The sequence below is a fragment of the Hippoglossus stenolepis genome, chromosome 7 (assembly GCF_022539355.2).
Source record: "Hippoglossus stenolepis isolate QCI-W04-F060 chromosome 7, HSTE1.2, whole genome shotgun sequence".
Taxonomy (NCBI): Eukaryota; Metazoa; Chordata; class Actinopteri; order Pleuronectiformes; family Pleuronectidae; genus Hippoglossus; species Hippoglossus stenolepis.
In genome coordinates, this window is record NC_061489.1 from 16,315,228 (window position 1) to 16,325,369 (window position 10,142).

Consider the following 10,142-nt stretch of genomic DNA (forward strand, 5'->3'; position numbering starts at 1 on the left):
CACCCAATAAGGAAAAATTCACTCATTATCTAATCACCTCAATGCCGATGGATGGGTGGGTGAATTGTTTGAGTCCACAAAATTATTTTTGGAGTTTCAACATTCTAATTCGACTCGTAACGGCATCATTTACAACATGTTTTTAGCCTGAATGTCTGCTGTGATCCATGCGCGAATGCGGCTCGGGAGGAGGATAACACCGGGCATTTATACTTAAAACATAGTGTAAATGACCTTGTATCGAATTTAAATGTTAGGGTTTACTTGGATGACACCACAGGAGCAGGATGGAGGCATTTTCTGTTTTTTTCTGTTGTTTTTTTTTACGTTTGAAGAAGTGGTCACCAGTTACTTCAATTGTATTGAATTTGGCTGCAACGCTGTTTACCCCTGAAACTCCAAAAGTGTTTTGTGGACTCAAACACTTCACCCAACCCCTCCATCGGCCTAGTGGTGAGTAGATAATGAGTGAATTTCCGGGTGAACTATCCCTTTAATGCTACCGGCAGAGATGGCCTCTGTCTTTTACGGATGTTTTGTCAGGTTGTTGCTGACATAGGAAAGAAAGAACAGAGGGGGTTAGAAAACTCATTTTCTTCCTGAGTTTCGTTTACCAAATTTCTAGTTTAACTGCAGCATTTTACAACACACCCGATATCTTGAATGTTACACACATGAAACATTTCATCAGTAAATCCAAGTCAGCAGGGTCCAATCATCTGTTCAGCGTATGAGTTCTGGGACAATGTGGCTTTCAAGACTGCTGAGTGGGCCATTTGAAAGGCCAGCTGTGCAATTAGTGTGGCTGGCGGTATTGAAGGGAGAGAAAAAACGTAGCAGCATGTTTTAAACCAGGCAGCTCAGTAATCTGGCCGCCGTCTGTTGTTGAGGCTGATGATGCACATGAAAATTATTGGGTGAGACACTGGGTGAGGCCAAGATTGGAGCGTAAGTATAGCGTGGCTCTTATTTACGGTTATAGATCACTGTTATACAACAAGCGAAGCCTTTTGTAGATGTACTGGGTCACATTCAATGAAATATCGTATTTTGGCATTTTCCTTCCCTTGTCTTTTATACATGTTGTCCATTTGACATGAAAAGATTTGATAGAAGAGCAAATACAGAAAACATTAGATCACACTTTATACTCACATTAAAACCACTTAAAAAATATCTAATATTTGTAGTTAAAAAAGTTACTGTTAATTTAATATGTTGAGATTACATGAGCTAAATCCTATTAACTAATTTGTACACTGAATTATATGTTCAACAGTTGCTGCATTTGTGAAAATTGTGCAATTCTGATTTAAAGATCTACCAACATACCTTTTTTTTTTCAATTTTAAAATAACACATTGGTACTTTGTGTATATTAATGGTTTATTTTCACCAGTAAGGGCCTAAATCAGAAGGAAAAATGGCAAACATAAATGGGGCATTATGTAGAAATAACCATTTTATTCTTCTATATGGAGCCATGGAATAATACTGGAGCCTTTACAGATGTGGACCACTAGATGACAGCATTGGTTAGGTGAAAAATGAAAGACTTCTACAAAATCTCATCTAACAGGTGCATCCTCTCCCCAGACATTCATTGTGTTTTTTTGTATTGCTCTGTGGGACACTAAGAAGTCAGGCCTTGTTGTGTATTTGTCGTACTAATTGCGGCATGCTTTATTAGCTTTGCTGGATATTAGTCAGTGTCTTCAGTGAATGGTGATTGTTTCTGTCAGAACAAACATCTGTTTGTGCATGAAGCAACAAGCGTGATCATCCCTGTGGTATGAACCATCTCTGGTGAACTGTGTGGGCGAGGGAGGAGGTGGGTGTAGCTTCTGTCATTATCTGGCACACTCAGGACGGCTACATCATGGAGAAAAAGTGATATAGCAGTTTGTGCAATGAACTGCCTCCAAAATTGTCAAGCATCGGTATCTGTGCCAATTCATCACCATCTGTCGGGCATCAGAGCTGTAATGATCTGTCACTTGGAAATGGATGGCTCATGCTTCGCTGTGGATGGGAGCTTTTCTGGCCGGTGCTTCATTTCACCTGGTTGTCACACACAAGCGTTCAGAGAAGCAGAGAAGGTTAGGCTCTTGAAGCCTCAGGATTTGAGAGAAATGAAAAAAAAAGTATTCTAAGTTTGCAATCTCTTCTGAAAGAGCCTCAAATTATGTTACAAAAATAATGAATCATTTTTTTTCTCAATACATAACAGATGCATAACTTTGGTTGCCTCACAATTTAAAATGATTCAGCATCACGTAACCTTTCAGTGCACCTATAAGTACAAAGTTAGGTGCTGCGGACTTTTACATTTTGTCTGATACTTGTCTACCTTTCTCTGGGAGAAATACCAATTTATTTAAATATATTTTTGTACAATCGGAAAGTCAAATACAAATTGTCAACAGATTTTACACACTCAAAACTATAATATCTAAATTATGATGTAAGTGAGTGCTCAAATGCTTTAATTTCGACATTGGCTCTTCAAAACAACCAAAAAGTCCATGTTGAATCCCCCTCGATCTGAGAGGCACTCTATTTGGCTTTACTAATGTAACTGGATGATTATTTCTGCAGCCGGTATAACTTAACAGCACCGTTCTCTGCAGTGTGATGGGTGAGTTATGGCATAGAGACACTCAGCTTGATCGATTACAATTCATTTGCATGTCATTGCTATGCCATTGAGAGCAGTCATCTCTTTCCTGAATGTCACACTGTGCTCTGCATTGTATCAACACCAACCTTCATAACCGTGTCATGATGTCATAGCAGGAGTGACTAATAGTCTGAGTGTACATGCGTGTGGGAGAGTTATGGAGTGCGTGACCCAAAACAGATGCCACCAGGTTCAAGGGGCCCCATTTCCCCATCTGTAGCCATCTGCTTAAATAGAGTTGTGGTCGAGTTAGGGTGGGAGGAGGGACTCTCAGGGGTATTCAAGGACACAGCCTTGCTTGTCATCACTAAGAAAATGTGAGTGGGGTACAAAGAGTGAGGGAGTGAGGACACATCCATTCAGTCCCTAGTAGACAAACGGGGGCAGTTACATAATCAGCACATTAACACAGAGTTTGTTCAACTTCTTGGCTGCATATCAGAGAGGACTAACATCCCTGACCTGTAAAAGTTAGTCGGACACAAATGATTCAAAACGCTTTAAACATGAAACAAATCAAAAGCACCGTGACACGTGTTTCCGTGACTCTTGACTCTTGTAACCTCGCTGTCACGGACGTGTTGGAGCTCTGATGCTTCTCCTCCCATGAAAACTTAATTTGCTCCTCCGTTTGTGCGGTGCAGCTCTCAACACACGAGGACACCTTTGAACTCCTCCGAGGGAATTAAGCAGCAGTTATTCTCTGCCGACGGGCTAATCTGTGACTCAGTATGTGTCTGTCTCACAGCCTCTCTTTCTCTGTCCTTCCGCCTAAAAGAGAGGATCATAATCGTACTTCAAAAGCTCGCGTGTGACTCAAACCAATCTTCTTAGGATGTGCTGTACGGGCATGGGAATGTGCATCTCTTCTTGGTGTCTGGCAGCCGTCTCCTGCACAACTGTGGGTTTTTGGGTTCTGGGACAAGTGCAACGATTTGGGAGGTTTTGGGTGCGAGTATATTTTTCCCTGAGAAAATCTCCAGTGTTGACATGCTTGTCACATCCCTGGCTCTCTTACTGCTCTCCACAGAGGCACGGGGAGATTTACGGATCTGTGTCCTAATATTAAGTGGATTAATCAGAAATGGAGAGTCAAGGTTGTCATAAATATAAATGAGGTTTTATGAGGCGGGGGTGAGACATGCTTCATGTGCACACAGTGCAGGCTATTAGGAGTTTATCAGTGCAGTGTATTAAGACCAATAACCTCAATTTAGAGGCCAGGACACATAGTCAATCTTAATGATGCATTGGAAAGGGGTTAAACCCAAAGGTAATGTGGACCAGCTGGCCTGCCTACACAACTCACTGACCGTGGGCATAATCCAATTGTCTTTCACACCTCAGGGAGAAAGGACTGCTGGGTATTTTGCAGCGTAAGTTCGACTCCTTTTTCTGCCTTATTGTCCGTTTCTGTAATATTTGTTGACTAATAGATATTGAAGGAACAGCAGAGCAGAATTGCTTGAGCAAACAATGTGCTAGCTCTCACTGTTAGCCTGGAGGATAGTGCTGTGCTCCAGTCGACACATCCAGCTGATAAAACCTGGATGCCACCCATCACTCCCCAAGGAGAAAATACCATATGCTCCCATCAATCTCACAGCATTACCAGGGCCTGGTTATATTTTTTTTCTATAATGGAAAATGGTCTACATGTAAACATTTGTCGAGGAAAAACACATATTTGTGTTAAAATGTGCTACATGCAGCTGTTCTGAAACATCTGTTCCATCAGTGCCTGGCACGTGCATATTCACTGCTCCTTTAGCTCTTAGCACAAGTAACGAAAGATAGAAGGAGGAGGGAATTGGTGTGAGATGAATCTACACCAGAAAGAGCTCCAATTCCTCAACAGCCGCGGTATCTCTGAGCATTAGAGAAGAAGAGGTCTTGGTCGTCACTCCCCAGGAAAGATCAAGTTTTCATACCAGTGAGTCCAGTCTGTGCAGCAATCCATGCCATCACTCATGCAGTACAGCTTTAAACTAGTCTGAAATCATTACATCCAAGCCACCACCATGACAAACTCCCAGATGGACTGATAGGGGAAGGAAGGTGAGAAAAGTGGGATGAAGCACGGTAGAAAGATGGTGGAAAATGGATTTCTTTTTAAGCTGCATTAATCAAATTGACTACAGAAAGGGCAACATCCGTTCAATGGATTTAATACTGCATATTAAATGAAGACAAAAGCATGACAAGCTCACTTTGAAGGATGATGATGGGAATACTCAAAAGTTGATGCCATTTAGGTGATATGCAAATGTCTCAGAGTGAAATCATTTGAACAAAACTCCCCTAAATGCATTACTCACATTCACGCCTGAATAAATAATTAATTGTGCGGGTTATAAACTTAAAACGCTTATAGAAATTGCAGCTGAAGTCAATATATGCAACCTATCTGTGGGTGTTTGTGTGTGAGAGAGAGAACTAGTGCATGCCAACATGTGAGTTCTGGCACATGTGGACTGCTGCTGCTGGAGTGAGGACACTGAACAGACCGAATTGGACGAGGAGACTTAAACAGATTCAGAAAAACATGTGGAACTGCCACAGTAAAACCAAGCTCTTCAGCTGGTAACATCACCACTTCATTAGAATTTCAAATATGATGGAAAACAAGACTGAAAAATATGTTCACCGTGGTTGCATGGAGAGACGAAGAGCTCAAGCTACAGTGAGGACAGGGGCCATCACACATCTCAGTTTATTCAAACAAAATGTCACGTGAATTTACTATATCAGCTTGGAGAATGTGTACACCTGTGTATAGGGCATCATGGGGGTGTTTGCATGTTTTCCCACAGTCCAAAAAACATGACAAGTTAATAAGACTCCAATTTGTCTTTACATGTCGCCCCTGCGATACACTGACGGTGTACGCCCCCTCTCGCCCAGTGTCAGTGGGGATTGGCTCAAAGGATAAGCACTATAGATAATGGTTGGACACATGGACAAGTGTGTGTCCCAGGTAGCCTCAGTCAGGACCAATTGAGAAAGACAGTGGTCAGCAGGACCTGGTATTTCCCTGACGACAGGATGACAAGGTTGAATGTGAAACTCTGAGAAAAGGAGGCGATATAAACGCATTTGTCTCTTAAATTACTGAATCAGTGCCTCACATTCAAACATGGAGAGGAATTGATGGAATCGAGCCCGTGAAAAACTAGTGCCTTGTAACAGAGTGATACCTGGTTGGAGGTTACGACAGACTGAAGAGCAGAGACTGAAGATCATCAGGAAGGAGCCTCAATTGGTGGGAGAGACAAGAGTTTAAAATGTAATCATTTGCAGCCTTGAAACAGCAGCGGAAGACAGAAGCAGCCAAAAATAAACAGCACGGTCATCACCAAGATAAACTGTTTTTGTATTGTGTTCTACAATTTAATCTGAACATTCAAATATAAAACACGTATGCTGATATATTATGTTGATTTGACTTTCTCTGCCTTTCAAGGTCCCCAATACAACAAACAGTTAAAGCTGCAAAACCTACAGAAGAGCCTATTTGTGAAATACAGAAGAAAACCTGATAGGAGGCGTTTACCTGAATGTGGCCTTCCTGAAAGGAACATGAAACATTTATTACCATACGAGTGGGGGCTAAACCTTTTATTTCTGGCGTCACGGACTGAGACCAGAGGATCCGACCAAGACACAGTGGCAAAGACAGGAGGCAAAGACAGGAGGAGGGGAAATAAATGGACAAATAGATAAAAGTGCCGGGGAAGAGAAAGTTAATTCCATATATTTCAGCAGGGTTGAGAGGTGGAGAGAGAGACAGCAGTTTCTGACTTGGTTGAAAGTTAGTGGTGCACATGGCTCAATCCAGAGACCTTTGGGAAAACATTAAGTGTAGGTTCTAATCTTGATAATTTATAATTTATATACTTTCGCCCCCTCATGTTTGTTATGACTTTGATTTCTGGCTGTTAATGCACAAGACAGCTCCTCCAGAACGACTTCCTCCATGTCCTCATTAGCTCCTCAGGTGGATCTGGTTCTGCCGCCTTTTACAGTTTGAACTCGTTCATTCTCTTAAGACTCTCGGTCCCCTGGAGCCTCCTGCTCCTCATCTGCAGGAAAATAAAATGCATGAACTCAGAAAGATGCTCTTAAATTGGACAGTCTTTCTTATGCCATATACACAGTATGACATTTTATCTCCTTGGTGGAAAGATAGAGATTTAAGAGATTTTGAGCTCAGAGGGAAAAAGAACACAAATAAAACATACACACGCAGGGGGTATCGGAATAAAATCTTCTAGGAAACACGTCTTTTCTCTTAGTAAAAGAATAATGTAAGTGACAAGGAGCATGTCTCTGAGCAGGCCTTCACTCAAGAGATCTCACTGCGTACAGATTTATATTTTATTAACACTGTATTCCAATGGCTCCCTGCGATGTGATTAACAAATGCAGCCAATCACGCAGATATTAAGTGTGCAGCCTGATGCAGCTTCAGCTCATAGTTTCAACGTGCTGCTCTCTCTGACATGCAAGAAAATTATACAACTTTATGACTATACCTTTCCTACACAGTGTGACATTGTGCAGAGCCAAAACAAGTAAATGGCTGGTAGGGAAAAGGTCAACATAATAATGTGCCAAAGAGAATTTGATATTTTTAATCAACTGTTCATCCAAACAAAACCTAGGTTGTAAGAGTAATGCGATCGTGTTCATGTACAGTAGCGAGTACTGGATGCGGAAGTCATGATAGACAGTGTGTCCTTTACACACGAAGAGAAACACAGTCTAATAGAGCTTCATCTGCATCAGGGAGCTCACTCTGAGAGATTGACAGAGTATTTGCAAAGAGTGGGACTGCAGCAATGGGTGGATATTGGTATTTTGTTTTCTTAAATGCATACAAAGGTTATTTATAAAGTGAGGGGTTGAAGATTATTGGAAATTTGAATGATAAATTCCATCCAGCCATTAGCATGTCACTTTTTTCTTAAGGGTCGTGGGAAAGCTGGAGCCAATCCCAGCTGTTTATTGTCCGAGAGGTGGGGTACACCCTGAACAGTCGCCAGCCCATCACAGGGCCAACAACCATTCACACCCACATTCACAGCTATGGTCAAGTTACAGTCTCCAGTTAACTTAACCCCAATTGAACTGTGGAAGAAAGCCAAAGCCACTATGTAACAAATTTATTTTCCATCTGTGCTAAAGTCACCACAGTAAGGATGGTCCACTTTTCTGGAATAGCCATATTTGTCCACTCGCTAACAGTGGCTGCTGCTGCCATGACCCTGGGTTATATTGAAGTAGTCCTCCACAGTACGATGAGAATTATTTAGTAGGAACTTAGAGGCAGCGAGGAGAGAAAGACAGGAGAGACAAAGAATATTAAAAGGAGGAATGTGTAACATATTAACCAGTGAAAAAGAAAAACATGCCTGTGCTCAGATTAAACTAAACTCACGTCTCATCATAACCAGAAATCCCTTATTACAATCTGCTACATCTACTTAAAGGCAACCAGTCACCTACAATAGCATCTACACATCTATGCACGCTCACAAGGGCCGTCACTCAACTGGTATATTGTTGTGACAAAAAGACTAATGGTGACTAATGAGACCAATGTGAAAGGATTATAAAATGTGTTACTGATCCATTTTAATCTCAGAAATACGAACTTGAAATATACAGTGTGGTTTTATTGTGGGTGGGCATGTTGTCCTTGGATACAGAATGAGTGACTGACAGCTGTCAGTTAAACTGACCTGAGGGCATCCTTCCACTGCGTCGGGATCGTATTTTTTCTTACTTTGACAGGTCAAACCTACAAACACACAAGAACAAGATCCTGTTGTAACAAACACATACGATACACTTTTCTTTAACTTATAATGATTCCGCCTTCAACTCAAAAGTCTGCCTCATAACCCAATTCAAGAATTCATTGTTTCCCCACAAATAACCTCTTTAAAATGTATACAAAAACATTCCCATGCTTAGCAATTCTGTTCCATCATCACAGTCTCTCTCCTCTGTCCATGTGGCACGTTGTTCTGTTTTTCCTGTCATTCTCTCTGCATCAGGCTGCAGGAGGCAGTACAACCACTTACATTTTCATCACTGTCTCTTAAACTCCTGCAGAGAATGTCCGCTGCAACTATGTCCTATTTCTGGACCTTTTTTTGGGTTGCTGAAATGAGTGCAAGTTAAATTTTCCGCTCCAACATGTCCAATTCACTTTCTCCGGTGGATCTTTTAATCCTCAACAACTGCCTCATTGTCTCTGTCAGACTCCATCAGGCTCTGGAAAACTCTCCTCCCTCCCTCACCCCCAGGTTGTTGGAAGCAGTAACACCACTCGCTGTAAGACAGCTTGCCGTCCTTGAAGGTATTGCAGGAGAGGAGTTGGAAGAGAGGCTTCGTGCACAGCTCATACTTGTCCAGGTCGATGGCGCTCATCTCTGCTTGGTCCAGCAGGAGGTCAAAGTTCATCCATCCCAGTGTGTCAAAGTCTAGACAGCAGTTCAGACAGAGGAGGGTTGGGGTTAACTCATGACAATATCCTAAGAACTAGTAGAATTTTGGATCAAGTCAGTCCAACATTAAAACAAATCTTCAAGAAACGTCATAAACTTGCACCAGAAAGATAGAAAATGTTTCATAGTGTTGGCTCGATGTGTTTTATTCCTTTTGTGACAATATCTTAACACAAACAAAATTGAAATAAATGGGAAAACACTGTTCTATTAAAGCTTTGGCTTTTCAGGAAAGGGGCACTTTCATGTTTATCCATTTGGTGACTCACAATAAACCAGCAAACAGCTCATAAGAGTTTTTCATTATATAAAATTATACTAGCACCAACTATCATGTTTTTTCTGTGACTTTCAAACCAGGTAAAAAAAAGGCATGTTAGACTATAAGATTTAGTCATGCTTTGCACTGTTTCCATGGCTACCACCTGATTGTACTATACCTATACTTATAATTTGATATAAAAAATAACCCTGGATAAATAGGCTCTGTGTGAGTGCTTTTAAAAATATAAAAAACACACAGAGCAATTTTAGCATCAACTAAATTCAAATGGAAAGACCAACTGCTGAATCTCCTAAAAACAAACAGCACAACACTTGACAGTAGATAGAAAGTAGAACAGTAGAGGGCAGTAATGCAAAATAAAAAAGTCAATGAGCAAAAAGGAGTCGCCCCCTTCCTGCCACTGTTGGCTTGTACAAAGAGCTATCCCGAGTCATTGTATTTTAACACTGTATGAAATGAGGTGAAGGGTTCTGGGGCAGAGGCTGAAACTGGGACAAAGATTTACAGTCATATAAAACACACGCACATGATGTACTCAAGTCCTGTGGCAGAGTCAAAGCTGGTAGAAGATTTTGCGTCTGCTGGTGTCGAGGTGAACCTTGAATCAGCCCTTCAGTCTGTACGTCTGCCCCGAGGAGCTCTTTGTCCTGTGTTTGTGTCA

General features: G+C 41.5%; 1 non-coding gene across 1 annotated transcript; it reads right to left on the reverse strand.

Moving 5' to 3' along the window:
• Positions 1-5,548: 5,548 nt before the first annotated feature.
• Positions 5,549-9,192, reverse strand: LOC118112377. Its single transcript, XR_004697203.2, has 3 exons — positions 8,770-9,192; positions 8,425-8,483; positions 5,549-6,762 (listed from the first exon to the last, which is right to left on the reverse strand). It is a non-coding gene; the product is annotated as an uncharacterized LOC118112377 (transcript).
• Between the last annotated feature and the right edge of the window lie 950 nt (positions 9,193-10,142).